This window comes from Oreochromis aureus, linkage group 19 (assembly GCF_013358895.1).
Source record: "Oreochromis aureus strain Israel breed Guangdong linkage group 19, ZZ_aureus, whole genome shotgun sequence".
Taxonomy (NCBI): Eukaryota; Metazoa; Chordata; class Actinopteri; order Cichliformes; family Cichlidae; genus Oreochromis; species Oreochromis aureus.
In genome coordinates this window covers 7,389,778-7,405,518 of record NC_052960.1, presented here as the reverse complement: position 1 = coordinate 7,405,518, position 15,741 = coordinate 7,389,778, and the positions used below count along the sequence as shown (strand labels likewise).

Sequence of the window (15,741 nt, the reverse complement as noted above, 5' to 3'; positions counted from 1 at the left end):
TTTGTCTTGCGATTAGTGTTACTTCCTCTTTTTTCTGATTTGGTTTCAATCCTGTTTCCAATTTCATTTTTATCTTAAGTGTATAACTAGTCCAGCCCCTCCCCTCAGTCTGAGTGTCTATTAAAATCCCTGTGTGTTCCTTGCTAGGTTTTTGAATTCAGGTTATTTTTTCCCTTGTAAATTCCTGTATTTTGGACTTTATATCAGCTTCAATAAATGACTCATGTTTTGTTTATCCAGTCTGCCTCCCACGTGTACATTTCAAAAACATGACAAATATAACAAATAAAAGACACCCTGAGCTTTTGACACACATTAGAAAAATATTAGCTGTTACTGATGAACATTATCTTTAGTCGTCTCATTTGAGCTGGATAATCAAAGTTTTTTTTCAGAAAGTTTCTTTTGCGAGAGGTGTCAGAGATGTCTCAAGGGCTTGATTTCAAAGCAGTAACAGTTTAAGCCCAGACAGATATACAGTATACACACAGTGTGCTGTTCATTGTGCATGTCAGAGATCAAATGAGTCAAAACTGTATAATTTATTAGCAACAATAATAACTGTTTTATAACTCACTTGGTTAAGTCTTAAAGTTCAGTTAGTCACCTTTGCTAATGCATGTCACTGACTTATACCTCTTCAATGTTTGTAACAAATTAGATATTTATAATGCAATTATATGAAAAATAAAAATGATTTAATAAGGATAAGCTACAACAACTCCTGCGGCACAACAACAGGAGTCTGAGTGAGTGTGAGTTAAAAGACAGGCCCACAAATTTCCTTATCTAATGAGTGCATATGGGCTAATAAAATAGTGTGCCAGTTGTTCACAGTACATCCACTTTTGAATAATGGGTTTTATTGTCCATGCACCACAGCTGTTCATCAACTCTTTTATTTCCTTTCCGCCAATCTATCATTTTTATATTATATAGCCAAGTACAGTATTTCCAACTTACAGTACAGCTACTGCACAGTGCTCCGTCAGCATTTAGACGTGAGGAGGTAATTGCCAAGTGCAAGAGGCAAATTGAAATTTGCCTGGAAAGATGCTGAAAACATTCGATTGTACTTGCAAGCAAATCAGGAGTGCTGCTGAAAATCTGCTTATGCTGACAAATGCATAGGTGAGAATCTGACAGCAGCTTGAAAAGAAGATTTTATAGAGAAAGCATAAAAAGACGATCATTATAAAAACTCCTGTTTTACATAATCTCTCCAAGCTATGTCTGACAGTTGTTAACTTTGTTGCTCTGTCTCAGCATTGTTATATTCACTGATCCACATAGAGATATAATGATGAAATACAGTATTGATAAAGAAACCGTAATGACGGAATATGTAATACAGTTTTAGATCTTGGCATCAAATTCAAACTTTAATGTAAATAAGTACTATGAAAATGCACAAATTTTTACTTACCTAGTGCCAAAAACAGATTGTAGCAGCAGATCTCTTGTGCTTTGTTGTTTGTGAGTTCAAGCTACCATGAATCAGACTCTTGTTCTACACCGTTGCTAGTTTGCGGTTTGACTAATGTTAGATGCACACCACTGTTGACCTGAGAGAACCACAGTAGTCTGACCCTTGTGAATACAATCTGATTCAGTCCTCTGGCAGTTATAGTTTAGCCTTTCTTAAAGTTGTAGTGTAAAGGTAAAATGCAGCATCATTTCCTGCCTGTTAGGCCTGCATGAAAAGCTTAAAATTAGTATTACTTTAAATAATATTTACTGGGTGATAAATAGCCATTCTCTGCAATGCTATGCAATGATGGCTAGTGGGAAGGTTTTTTTTTCTTTGTTTACTTGTTTGGTTTTATTGTATCGTGCTCTATGCATTTTTTTTCCATCACAAAAAAACAAAACGAAATTCTCCCTCATCTTTTGCTCTTGTGGCCTTCTCCCAACGGAGGAATGTGAAGGAAAGAGTGAAATGTAGATTCTGAGGTTGTCATCATCAGCTGGGACAGACTTTTTTTAACCAACAGGTGCACTCTAGCTACACCTCTACTCACATTTGTGAAGTTTTATTGCTGATATTCAATATTCAACACATCTCACCCAGAAATATAGACTGCTACTGCATCATGTAGTGATAGCTGAGTGATAATGATGACCATGGGTCTTCTCATTTCATCATTCTCTATTTGTGCAGTAAAAACATATAAAGAAATATTGATTTTTTTTTTTATTAATGTATTTTTGGGGGGAGCAAGGTTGCTTCTAACCTTGTTCTGAATGTATTTCAAAAGGGATTTTAGGTAAAAGCTCCTATCCTATAATGATTTCTCTTATTAAATCTATAACAACCACAACGGAGGAAATTTAGTAATAAAAGAGGGAGAGACCAAAACGGTATCAAAGCATGCAGCTCTCTCAAGGTTTCAGAATAACAAAACTGAAACAGTAAATCTCCAGAAGTATCGTATGCACCTTTTATTATTCCTTCAGCGTCTCATTAGCATTCCATAGTGGGGCTCTTGTCTCTTGCTCCAAAGCAAATGAACACATTTTCCCACTGGATCAAGTGGTCAGTAAATAAATCGGCTGTCATGAGAAGATGGATGTCTCTCAGTCTCCCTAGGGTGGCATCTTGACTGATAGACTGATTTAGGTACTGACTGTCATCTGGTTGGTTTATTCATCATTTTGTGTCAATGGCACTGACTACATTGCTTCAGTAATTGCTCATGTGGATGAAAGAGCATGTGCGAGAGATTTATCATTTGCACCACATAATAAAACGGATGAGATTATTCTTTTAGAGAGAGAAGAACATGGATATTTTCCTACATCTAGATGAGGTAGCACGTCGAGAAGAGTAGGTATTAAAACTGTTCACCCTAACACGACTGTTTCTATACTGAGATCCACCAAATGCAGCTGCAACTGGCTTTTTGTTTAATGCCAAATGTCTAGAAAACAAGTTATATGGGGACAAATGGCATGTTTTATATTTATGTGCACACATATGTTATCAGATCGAAATATAGATTTGCCTAAAACTTTAGCATAAACTAAGTTAGTTTATTAGTTTTATCTCCAATTATATTTTCTGCTAATTGGCATATAATACTACTTTATTCTAACAGGTAACACAACAGGTAACACAGTAAATACAGAAAAAAAGCCCTAACGTACAGACATTGTTGTTTACTGCTATATTGTCAACAGGTATTTGGTCAATTACTCCTCTGATATTTGTATTTCAGTGTGTTGCTTTACATATATATGTATAACCTGGGTCCAACTACAGTTATAATGCTAGAATTATTTATAATATTTGATTGCTTTTGTATCTTCACTCTTCCAGCTTAAAGAATATTAATACGTGACACTTGATTTCACATTTGACATATATCTATTCATTTTACTCTCTACATTTAATTTCACCAATGTTTGTGTATAAACTAGTTTACACAAATTTACTATAAAAATTAAATGACAAGCTACTGTCTCATCCTGTGTTTCAGCATCCCTACAGAACAAGAAAGACAAAACTTTCATATCCCGAGAACCCACAATAAGAACTTCTTAAAACAAATATATATTGTGTGTTTAACTGATAATATTTTCACAAGGTTTGGGGCATTTAAAATCAGTTTGGGGTGTTGTAACCAAGATGACATAACTAAAAGCAACAAATCAAAATATAACCACTTACTTCATTCCTTACTGACAGAGAAATCCAGGTCAAAAGAAATGGCAGTACACAAACTCCTTAAAACTAACAAGCAAAACACATAGCAAGAGCTATAGGATGAACCAGGTCTGGCTGGATGGAACTGGAAGAAAAATTAATGAATCTTCTACCCAAGGCAACAGCCATGTTGGCTCCTTATATAGCAAACTGTCATCAGCCAGAAGCCAATCACAGCTGGGTACCTTGGCATTTCATTTAGCATACAAACTCATTCACACCTTGGGCGCATCTTGTAGACCTTTTTATACTGAGAAAGACAAGCAGAGCAGCTTTGTTTTACAAAAGGCCTATGAGCACCAGATGTGCCTCCAGGCTCTGTATGGGTCATTTGAATTAGTGCTGCATCCAGTGAGTTGACCTTCACAATGATCAGGTAAAAAAAAAAAACTGAGATGTTTGAGATGGAGGTACATGAGTTCGAAGTCATTCAAGACCTTTTACAGGACTCCAGGTGATGTCGCTGGTTCAGACAATGATAAGGACAGCACAGCAGCTGCTGGCAACTTTGAAGAACTTATAGGAATATTTTCTTACTACAAATTATGAGTTATTTATTATGCATTATTTCATAAATGAACTAGTTACTATTGTTCTATAATATAAAAATGAATATAAAGAAGAGGAAGCATGTCCAAACTTTTAAAGCGGCTATTATTATACATTTTTTAAATTATATATTTAAGCTATCTGATGCCAGTTTAACATGAAATCATTAGACTTCTTTGTTCTCTGCATAATGAGACATCTACAGTATGAAGGTCAGGATTTCAAATCAAAGTACAAGCTTACAAACACATTAATTAGAAGCTACAGTCATTGAAAAATGTGATCCCACATCATTACAAGTAGATAACAATTACCTAATCCTGTCATCATTCATGGCCTTATGAACACGATATGGCTGCAGTGAGCATCAATCACTTGCAGCTAATTCCATGAGGCTTCATAAAAGGTCATCGGGCTGATTGTGATGAACAAGATTAACTGCCGTGACCATAAAATTTGTCATGCCTTTAATTCAGCTCATTGAGATTTTTTGAATTCTATCTGATGACCCTGTTGCTATGTGGTTAACTTTCTTACTGCACAGAGGTCAGTGTGTAAGCAGGCCACAGGCACCGATACTCCAGTCGACTCTGTGCAGAAGATGAGAGATCAGTAGAAACATAGTGACAAACTGAACTCTATCCTCTGCACCTCTGATGGATTGCAACACAGCAACATAGGATCGGGGCCATGCATCTTCGCAACAATGCTGTCAGCCTGGCATAAAAGCATGCAGGAGAAAAACTGTCAAGTGGTGAAACAGCAAAATCCTTCCCCGTTTCATACTGACAAGTTGTGGGAATTGAGATGCTGTGTGGCATTTTACCATGGCAAGTAAGAAAACAAGAAGGGAGCCAGGAATTTTTTCCTAAAGATATTACTGTTAAGAACTGTCACAAGTCCTGAAATTACTACAAATGTAAGCGTTCAGTGATTGAATCTTAGCTTCCAATAAATGTTTTTTTTTTTAATATATATATCATTCAGGGAACAAACTCAGAAATTTTTTACTGGTTGATTTTTGATTGTTATGATTATTTTCTGGCTGTGCTAGAACATTTTTGAAGTTGACATTTTAATGTAAAAAAATAAATAATGAATGTGCAAATCACACTGACTGAGTGCATCCACACCAGAGGGTGACTTTCCACTAACTTTCTATTGCATCAAAGTGCCTTCTGGTGATTTCTGTCATCTATTGAAAGGTTCTGTGAGACAGGATGAACTACCAAAGACTACAGAATAAAGAAAGTATTTATAAATCAAACTTTAAAACACAAAAGTGGATGCAGGCAAGAAGACATAAGGCAGCTATCAGGAGTAATAAGGGAGAAACTTGAATCTTACTTTCTTGTTGAAGAATGTTGTATTCCTGTAAGTTTAACTACAGCATTTTGACAGTGTGCAATTTATGATACAGTGAAACTCAAAACGAAATCGATGACCAGTTCTTTAAAGCTTCAAAAAAAAAAAAAATATGCATTTATAGGAAGCTTGAGGCTTCACATTATTTAATGTGGGATGTGGCTATCCAGAGAGCGATTTTAGGAAGTGAACCTAAACAGAAGCTATGGCAATATACTTGACAAAGTGCATAGTTCAATGGTAATTATGCTATTTCAATAAGGAGAGATCACTTTAAAGAACTGAACATGATTTACTGAGATCGAGAAATTAATATATGTGGTGACTGGACTCTGATGACTCATCATTGCAGAATGGAATCCCAGAAGTGACAGGATTTAGGACAGGACCACCCTGGAGTCTAGAGGATGGTGGTGGTGAAGATGAAGACTGAGGCTTGGATGGAGCTCTGACTGAGGTGTCTGTCAGATGGAGATGGGGAGGAGGTGGACTGCACGAATGGGAGTAGGAAATGGAGAATGACGGAGAGCACAGATTTAAACCATGCAAAGCGAAGGCTGATTGGCTCAAAGGAGGCAGGCAAGAAGATGATTGGACTAGAATAATGGAGTAAGTACTTTGATTGACAACATGGGAAAGTGGTATTGATGTAAAGAACAGCTGGGTCAGCAAAGCTGGATACCTAATCAGAAAGACTTCAGACTTTTAGGTTCCATACCATCTGAAATAGATGCTTTGAGAACACAGACATATGTTCCAGAGTTTCCATCATGCTGATATCTTCACTGTTGCAGGGCACAAAATGGTAACCACGAAACTGACAAAGACGTTTGTTGTAAACAGGAAAACCTTTCTTTGTAAAACATGGTTACCAGTGTTTGCTCTTGGCATCTAATATTACTGCAGCTGATGCCAAAGGACACCTTGTACCTTGGCAGCAGCTTTGACAAAATAGTAATTTGGAGCCCTGGAAATGAGACTGTAAATCACAGGTAACACAGGTAATTCCCCATTTGTCTGTTTCAAATGGGGAATTTGAAGATTATGTAAAACTTACATATGTGTAACTGAGATTCTGCTGCCATTGTAGGCCCTTGTTTTTATTTCTAACTTCCAGTTGTTATGACTTGGCACAATATAAATACAATTGAATTTAAATGAATAAACAAATGTTCATCTAGCAGAAGGAAATATAGTTGATACTGGGGACTTTTTCATTAGGCTGTATATATTTGTTTACATTTTTTTTTTTCAATTTTTGATCATTTAAAAAGGTGTTATTGTTTTTTAATTGTTTTGTGAGCTCTGTTCTTTGTTTGAGAAAACAGATACTGTACTCATAAATGTTCCCTCTGATAAACTCTTTGATTGCATTCTCACATTATATGAGAGTTTATTCAAAAAGCATCAGAATCCAAAAAAAGTTACATCAGCTTCAAAGAAAAGTTTCACTAACGCCTGCGAACAGCAACTAATGGAGGCTAAAAATAGCTAGCAGCCAGTAAAATACAGCTACCGTCAAGTTCAGCAAATCCTCCACAGCTCACCCAGATGCCTGGCATCAAGCAGAAGTGAGCTTCTCTGACTCACTCACCTGTATTGGACTCCTTTCAGTGTTATAGCCTCTTCTAGAGTAAATACAGGTGGAGACTTCTCATCCAGCAGCTGCTTGACTGCCCTTTGCAAACAAACAAAATGAACAGTGGTTAGTGGGGCTCCTGTGATAACAGGATGGGGTTTATCCCTAAGATGATGATAGAAGGATATCCCATTTCAGTGACAACATTCAGAGCCACAAATAAAAACAAAACAAAACCACAGTCTGTAGCTTTGGCCTCTTAAGGACTAGCTGTGCACATGCTGACCTCATTATTTAAAACTTCGGCCATGTTTAATAGGAAACTTCAGAGCTGTAAGAGTGTCAGAGTTTCAGCTTGGGCTTCTCTGTGTGGAGATGTATGTTCTACCTGGCCATGTGTGGGTATTTTAGCCTCCTACCACAGTCCAAAGACATGCATGTCATTGTAACTGCTGATTCTAAACTGTCAAATGGTGTGAATGTGAGAGTGTGTGTGGCTGTCTCTCTCTTTCTCTGTGCTATCCCTGTGATGGTTTGCATATCCTGTCCAGGGAGCACCAGACCTCCTGGGCGTGAAACCTGTCTCTGTAAACCTACACATGGGGTAGTTTCCAGACTCCGGTGACCCTGAACTGGATAAACAGTTTGAAAAATGGTTGGATGGACAGACAGTAGTTTTCCTTTAAAAAATCTCAAAAAGCAATAATGGAATTAAAAGTAAAAAATACAAACCTTAACTTCAAATCTTTAAAGTGGCAATGGAGGCTAACTGCAGCAAGGCCAAACCTTGAGGTGAATCAGTGCTTTAAAGCGTATATCAAAGTGCGTCAGTCTGTCTGAACTACTTCCATCAGTGCTGCCGGACCTCTCAGTCCTGCCTCTGTTTTCTATCATCCGCCTGAAAACCATAATCACACTGTCTTGGCTGAATTTGTCTAACTCATTACCTGTTCTTTTTATTTTCTTGCCTTTGTTGCCATGGATTTGACATGTTTGCTGTCGAGCACACGCGAAACAAGCGATCGTGTCTGTTTGGTTATATCTTGTCTTTCTGTCCTTTAACATTTTTCTCCACAACACGTTTCTGTTTATTTCCATCAACTATCTGCCTGTGCAAATTATATTTTGACAGTTTGGTCATGAAATGTGCATTAACTAAATGAGGCACCCTTTGTCTCCAGTTCCATTTACACAGGGACACCTACAGCTCCTTTACTGTAATTTAACTGCAGCTAAAAGCCTTGTTTGGAATCATTATAATGACTTCTGTGTGGCTCAGAGTCTACACACAAGAGTCACAACAAGTACTGCTACAAATATGTGTCAGGATGAAATAAGAGACAGTGTAGTTTATTAGCCTTTTCACTGGCGTCATAAAATATCGTGAAACGAGAACCGTGGTTTGAAATATTGCGTGTGTGCTATTGACTTAAATTATTTGTACACTGTGTTCCTGCAATAGCAAATTATACTAAGTGAAGAAGTCACTGTTTAAATTATATCTACACAGTTCCAGATGACATACAGTCACATCTCTGTCTTTTAAAAATAATCAGTTTATGAGTATTTTAACTAATTGGTATAATTGGATATTTTTGCCATCAGAATGTTGCTTTAAGTGGATCTCAAAAGAGGGATATAAACACAGATCAATAGCACAGTGGGCAAGAGAGGCACAGCAGCTATGTCCCCCACCGTCTGCATCGATAACAAACAGAGAGAAGGCAAAAGAAAAGGATGAGAGGGGGGAGGAAGAGACTTCCACCTACAGAGACTAGCAGCTACGAGACAGCTGCCAGAGAATCTTTTCTGCTCAGAAACACTGTAGGAGAAAAAAATCCTGCTAACTTGTACATAAACTCTAGCTGGAGTTAACAACACATGAAAAAGTTGCTGGTTCTGAAGATCAGAACAAATCTGATTTGTTTAGAAAAAGACCATATTCACTCCCGGAAATGGTGTTTAAATGTAATCATTTTGTATTGATGATTATGTCAAGATCGAAAAGTTAAGAATTGTATTGAATGATACTCATATTGCAAAGCTTGGGCACCTTGAACATGAATTATTTAGCAAACAAACCACCTTACCATGTTTGACAACCCTCCATCCATGGCACCGCTTGTTTTTCTGACCTCCTTTAAGTGTTGAGAAATAAATCAATGTTACTAAAAGATCAAGCTTAATTACAGTGTCTGAAAATAAACTCATCAAAAGCCTTGAAAGCACTATTTTGAACTGCTGAATATCAAAGGATATTGTTTCATTAACTTTAAGTGTGTCTGACTGAATATGGTTTCACTTCAGTTTGCTATTGCGGCAGGAAATACCTGGTTATGAAAAACAGGATTAACTTTAATGTTTTTAAAATGTAGTCCGGATGTAATAGTTAATAATATAATGTTTGTTTTACTCTGAAAGAGCTCAAACTATTGATCTTTTGTGGATTTAATGGATTAGTGAACATATTTGTGTACCTCCTCCAGACACTCCCTAGGTGGATACAAAAACAATTCAGTGGATACAAAAATAGTAATTAACCTAATGTAAGTGAGCATTACACTCGCTATAAAGGAAAAATCTTTTACACAAAACTTTAGTGCCATGAAGTAACATGAAAGCTTTGCATGCACCTAACACAAATTAACTGTCACATGACCACCATCTCTTCAACTGAATGCTTGTGTTAGCACTCGTGAGTGTATATCAAATGTTTATACCAGAAAATAGTTTGGTAAAAAAAACAGCAATTTCATGTCAAGACAGATATTGCTGCAAATCTTGTCATAATATTTTCATTTGAACACTATTTGTTTTAAAAGACTTTGATTCACTATATAAGTAATTAATGCTGAATTTGTGTTGGTGATTAAAATTTAAAAAATGCTGTCACTGCCAGCTATAGAAGTCTTTGTACAATGAATAGAATCAGTGGTGTAATAATTACATACAGCCCAGCTGGATCTCTGGTGCGCCTGACCAGTGTACTGCACAACAATAATAATTTAATTATTTTTTTATCCTAATTCTTTAACTGTAAAGAAGTACAACTAGTCTAAAAGTGGGAAACAACCCAGAGAAAAAATACAATTTCAGCAAGATTTTTTTCAGGTTTTGCATATTTTGTTGCTCACTGTTAAAAAAGCATTACTGTTATTGTTATCAAAATAAATAGATAATTCATTTGGGATTATTTATTAAATTTTAGTTAGAATAGAATAAGCTCACTTTTGGACTAACTTTGACTGATGTCTGGCATGTGAGATATATGTTTTACACGCTTACAATGACGTAAAAGATCCAAACGTCTTAAGTTATTATCAAATTGTCGTAAAAACCTACATTGGTTTCTTTTCACTGGGCTAGAAAGTTAAATGCAGAATTTAATTGAAAATCCTTTTCTTCACATGGAAGGTCCTGAATAATCAGGCCTCATCTTATCTTAAAGACCTCATAGTACCATATCATCTCAATAGAGCACTTTGCTCTCAGACTGCAGGCTTAGTTGTGATTCCTAAGATATTTAAAAGTACTATGGGAGGCAGCGCGTTCAGCTTTCAGGCCCCTCTTCTGTGGAACCAGCTCCCAGCTTGGATTTGGGAGACAGAAATTCTCTCTACTTTTAAGCTTAGGCTTAAGACTTTCCTTTTTGACAAAGCTGATAGTTACGGTTAGATCAGGTGACCCTAAGTCCACCCTTAGTTATGCTGCAATAGACTTAGGCTGCTGGGGGCTTTTACTTCTCACTGTCAACAAAGTGCTTGCTCATTGTGGTTTGATTGTTGAGGTTTCTCTGTATTATTGTAGGGTCTTTACCTTACAATACAAAGCACATTGAGGTGAATGTTTTTGTGATTTGCAACTATATAAATAACACTGAATTGATTTGAACTGAGTTAACGTGAAAAAAATGTCCTATTGATGTAGTGAATATATGCAAAGAAATATGCACTTGCACAGTTTCACTTTTCATTATTTGGAATTTGGCTGTGAGCTATTTTGAGGCTTATGAAGAACAACTGATTTATAAAGTGTGCAATACTACACCTGGAATTAAAAAAAATGCTCATGTCACTAAGCTCCAATACAGCAATTTTTCCCCATGTGCTGGACCAAAAGCATTTTCCACATTAGGCATCAGAATATAGTTTAGGTGCTGAAATAATAAATCCCTTTAATCCTAACGTCGTGATTGGAGTCCTGCGGCTCTTTAACAGCTCAAAACATATTTTATGTTGTTTAATCACTCTCATACTTAATTACTTTTATGGATATTATGAAAAATAACCCTTTTTAAATCCAAATAGTTAATTGATGTGAGTTCTAACAGGTCAGATGTTTTCAGAGTCAGATGCATGTAGAATTAAATACTGAGCATTTCTTTATCTATGAATAGATTGAGAAAAAAAACAGAACTATGATGAATAATATGTCACCTCTTCACTACTGTATTTCATTTCAGTATTTTCACAAGAAAAGCAAAATAGATTATTCCAAACTAAAATATTCTGACACACGTATTAATCTGACTGTCTCTAATCTAAGTCTTTTGTAACCAGAGGAACCACCCAGGGAAGGCACACCTTACGCACCTTACAGTCCTAAAAGCTAATGAGCTTATTGTTTTGATCTTTACTCAACTGTTCATTAACACAAATATCATATTAGCCAATTACGTGGGAGCAACTTGGTTGATCTGCACACGTAGAATTATCAAGATAACTTTTTAAAGTTCAAACTGAGCACCAGAATAAGGAAGAAAGGTGATTTAAGTGACTAAGACTGCAACAGTAACTCAAACAAGCACTTATTGTTAAAAAAGCGGAAGAGCTTTTCTGAACACAGAACATGTAACCTTGAAACAGATGGGCTGCAGCAGTAGAAGACCACAATTGGTGCCATACTGTCAGATGAGAACAGAGACACAAGGCTAAAATGTATGCAGTCTCACAAAAATTGGACAATAGAAGATTGCTATGATGTTTTCTGGCCTGAGTGAACTAACCAGACATGCTATCGGTAGACAAGCAGAGGATGATGGCCATAATGATAGATGAAGCCATACCAAAAGGACATCAGGAAAAAGCAACATGAGAAACTTAAGAATAAAAAGGGCTGAGAGAAGAGTTCCACAGTTTAGTTAATGGGGGAAACCCTGATTATTCTAAATATTAATTCATTTATTTTCTGTGACCACAGTAAATCTACCAGTTCATTCACTTCTTCACTTTTTGTGTAATATCTGTTAATTGCTTGAAGAGTTCTGCTGGTCTTTGAAGGTCAAAGAGAATGCAACCTGCAAGCATTTAAGAGCTTCTGCAGGTGGGGTAATGCACAGGAAAAATGCCCACATACTCATACAGATTGCAACATGCTACAGAACCAGGCTCGCCCACAGCCCTGATAGGCTACTTTGTTGCAGTGAGCCCTAAGCACACGCTAATCCGTGATCGTTAATCCTCCGCAGACAGAACGGTGCTCGCTGTGGACCGTGCCAAAGTGGCTATTTACGCGCAATTATCGCTACAAACTCGCTACAGTGGGTGTTTGCATACATGCACTGCACGTCTGGGTGACCTGCCTGTCTCTGCCCCCCCACCCACAGCCTGTCCATTGGGCTCCGTGATACTTCATGGTGTTTGTGCCATCTAGGGTTATCCGCCGCTCCATTGCAGTCTTTCTGGCGCAGATTTCGCGTCTCGCCATCTGCTCACTCTTGGACTAACTAATAACTTCCGAATCACTGAAAACAAACAAGAAAGTTTTCTTCTGGACCTACGGCCTTTACTTGGTTTTAAAAGGAGACATTCTTTCTGCTTGGATAAGTGTTTAGGAGCAAAAGAGAAGCAACCGATTCCAAGGACGTGGACACTAGTAATTACTGCACCGCGGGGGGAAAAAATAGACAAACGCCTGTGCCATGTAGCTGCACTCTCACATGGAAATATGCAGACGAGCCCACACAGCAGCGAGCTAGTTATTTTTACTTAAAGGGGAAAACTACAAAAAAATGCTGTGAAGCTCTGTGTCGCAGCTTGGCTCCCGGCAAAAGCGCAGGTTTTTCCAGAGCATCTGCTGGTGGGGGGAAAAATTGTCAGGAGCGAGAGAAGAAGCGATATGCGGCTGGGCAGGCAGTTGCTTTTGCAGTTCCTCTTCTGGAATTAGTGCATGAATGGGAAGGGAGCGGCTTTAGACTCGAAGCAGGAAAAAAAGAGTGTACTGTTTAAAGCTCGCGGCGGCACATAATGGATACTTTCCTGCCCTTAAAGGTAAGTCGAAACCTTAAATGCCCGATTCGTGCAAGAGTTCTGGCTGCCTTACACTACACGGGGATTGAAGATGCACTTAACAGTTTTATTGCATTGTCTTTTATGTATATTTGCTGCATCTATTGGTTACAGATCATCTTTTGGTGTAATTCTAATACACCGATGATGGATTTAAACCCAAGTGATACATCGTTCGATTGTGTTTGCGGTATGAAGGCAGGCGTTGTGTTAATTCAGTGAAGAGCGGCTCACACTTCTGGGCAATTACAGGTATTCTCAGAAAGTAACTTGATCGGCGGAGAAACGTCGGAGCTTTACGCCGACGGATGCTGTGTTTTAATGTATTTTTACATTTCTTTATCATACCTATGTAGAAAAATAACACTGCGCTTGGACGTAAGGTTGAGAGGATGGGGAGTTGTGTCCGATGCATGCTAATTCTTGGTGTGTATAAACGTGCCCCCTTTGCTGGTCTGCAAGTGTGTGTGTGTGTGTGTGTGTGTGTGTGTGTGTGTGTGTGTGTGTGTGTGTGTGTGTGTGTTCGTGTGTGTGTGTGTGTGTGTGTGTGTGTGTGTGAGAGAGAGAGAGAGGGAGAGAGAGAGATGGGGATTGAGGGAAGGAAGAGATTAGCCTACTCTTTCCAAAACGTCCCCCTGTGATTACAGTAGGCTGAGACATTTATTAAACTCCCTTTAAGTTGCACGGATGGACTGGTGCTGCTGCTGCTGCTGTGTGTGTGTGTGTGTGTGTGTGTGTGTGTGTGTGTGTGTGTGTGTGTGTGTGTGTGTGAGAGAGAGAGAGCTAGAAAGAGAGAGAGAGAATAAAAGAAGGTTTTAATCGAATGTCCGATATGTGCTGGTTATTTAAACTCCCGTTATCGCCAACGAAAATATTAGTTTGGCGGGTGCGCAAATGCGGGAGTGTGTGTGTGTCTGGTTAAGGGATGGCCGCCATGAGGCTCCAACGCCACCACCCACTGTAATCACCACCCTCTTGTGGATTACTTGGCAGTTGCGGGAACGGAGTACGAACTCCGTGTCCGGAGATGGAACCTGTTCCACGGCCGCTGAAGTCTTTTCAGCACCACGGACAGCGCAGTCAAACTGCGCCCGGAGGGAGCGTTTCCTTTCCACAGAGGGATTTGTATTGATATTTTATCGATATCGATGGTTGCCCCCACCCCATACTGCCCCCACCTTGGAGAATTTCTTTCCAACACACAGAGTGAGGACGTTTTTATAATAATAAAATAAAAAAAATAATACTATCATATGCTGTAGAGACCCAACAGCCTTTACTCAGAAAACAACAACAAAAACAACCAATATTCTGATGCAAAATGACTCACTGACAGGTGCGCCACACCCTGTTTATTCCCAGAGCCACGTAGGCCTAATTTATTACAGTCCATCTCATTGTCGAAATGTGCAATGTATCTGAATGGAGCAGCAATACCTTATCTAATAGGACTAATATGACTATTTTTCAGTCATTGCAGTGTCCAGGTGCTTGTGTTTAGATAAAGATAATAGCATTTGGAAAAGCTATCTATTATGATTGTTTATTTAGTATTGGTGGTGGCAAAGGCCTTAGATGTTTGGGCATCAAATGATTCTGAAAATGGATGGTTATGACAATCACCATCTCACAATGTAATCATTGGCTTAATTTAAAAAATAAATAAATCAAGATTGCTCTGGTGCAAGAGAGAGCTTTTCTTTAAAAAAAAAAAAAAAGCAAAGAAAGAAAATCAAAAGCAATCCCTGTGCATACTTAAAATAAATCCTAAATAAGAGGCAGAAGCTATTATTTCATCTGATATCTAAGTCATCACTGTTTTTAAACCAAAAAGCTATGGAGGCACATATTATTCACTTGAAGTCTGAGTCTATTTGGCTGATATACCACTGGACTTGCTCACCATCATTCACTGGCTCTCAAGAGAAATGTCTGCCTCGATGCTATGTTTGCTATTCTCTATTGAGGTCATTCAACAAGTGCCCTCATTTATGTTGTCATAGTGTGTTCATTGTCATTTGGTACTTTATACCAAATGACAATGAAAAAAACAACAACAAAGAAACAAACTTCTCTATGCCTTGTCAAAGTTACTGTACAATGACACTCAAAACACAGAAATTCACATTCTTTATATGTGTGGATGAATCATGGTTGAATCAGTTTGCATTAACAGTAACAATCCACTAAGAGGAATAGATTCTGATTTAAACACTGGTAGATTCTAATTCAGGAATAAATTATCTAATGCAAAC

General features: G+C 37.9%; 1 protein-coding gene across 1 annotated transcript in view; it reads left to right on the top strand.

Annotated features, from left to right (window-relative positions):
• The first annotated feature begins 13,410 nt into the window (after window positions 1-13,410).
• The window catches only part of LOC116334017 (leucine-rich repeat and fibronectin type-III domain-containing protein 2), a 142,564-nt gene continuing 140,233 nt past the window's right edge, over window positions 13,411-15,741 (top strand). Inside the window, exon 1 of the mRNA XM_039603092.1 lies at window positions 13,411-13,468. The gene's annotated coding sequence lies outside the window, so the exon portion shown is untranslated. The remainder of the gene's footprint in view (window positions 13,469-15,741) is intronic.